This window comes from Setaria italica, chromosome IV, assembly GCF_000263155.2.
Source record: "Setaria italica strain Yugu1 chromosome IV, Setaria_italica_v2.0, whole genome shotgun sequence".
NCBI lineage: Eukaryota > Viridiplantae > Streptophyta > Magnoliopsida > Poales > Poaceae > Setaria > Setaria italica.
In genome coordinates, this window is record NC_028453.1 from 8,737,767 (window position 1) to 8,738,742 (window position 976).

Sequence of the window (976 nt, forward strand, 5' to 3'; positions counted from 1 at the left end):
GCTGCTCCGGGCACGTATTGATGCTACCCCGGGGCTCGGACACAAGCCGGATGGGGTTTCGACTGCCACAAAGACCTGCATGGCCATGAGGCCTCAGGTAGGAGGGAAGCTGGTACCCACGTCTTGGGAGGAGACCAGGACTCCACCACGCCAACGCAGGTTTATGGTACTATTTTTTGATTCGTGAAGTCTTACCGTGAACGTCATTTAAATGCCTCGCATGCAAAAGTCTTTTAATCCATGCTAGAGTGTTAATTAGTGGCATGTGAGGGCACGTTGTAAGACTCTAGCTGCTAATGCTGCCTGCGCTACTTGCTGGTAGAGCTAGTTCATGCACACCTTGCTGGCGTCGTGTCCTGTCTCTGTTTCCGCCCGTCGTTTTTTGCAGAGGTATGACCAGTACACACGCCTACTGCATCCTGCTGGCCCGCCCTTCCAAGCGGCTGCATGTCGGGCTATTCATTCCATGCGCCCAAGCATCCGGCCGTGTGATGCCACGGCCCACGGGAGCGTACGATGCCCCGGGACCGGGAGCGTGTTGTTGCGGCCCCAGCCCCCGGGACGTGTATATCGCTGAATGCTCCCGGGCGTGTACTATGCTGCTCCCGGGACGTGCGCTGCATGCTAATGCTTCCGGGCATTTACTACAGCTGTTCCCGGGCACGAACTGCTGATGCTCCCGGGCAACTACCGCTGCTCCTGGACATGCGCGCTACGGCGCAATCCCGGGCACGTAACGTCGCCGCCCTCGGACGCGAGTACGCGGCCGCTCCCGGCCACGTAGCGTCGCTGCTCCCGGGCGCGAGTGCACGGGCGTGTACACGGCCGCTCCCGGTTGTTGGAGTTGTTCCAAATTCACTCCAGGATATAGGCCGGGCTTCTGACGGAGCGGAGGCCCGTCGCCCACGGTACAGTATATACATCCTCGCTAGGGTTTCGTGGAGACTTGATTCTCTTGTAAGCCGCCATAGGCGTG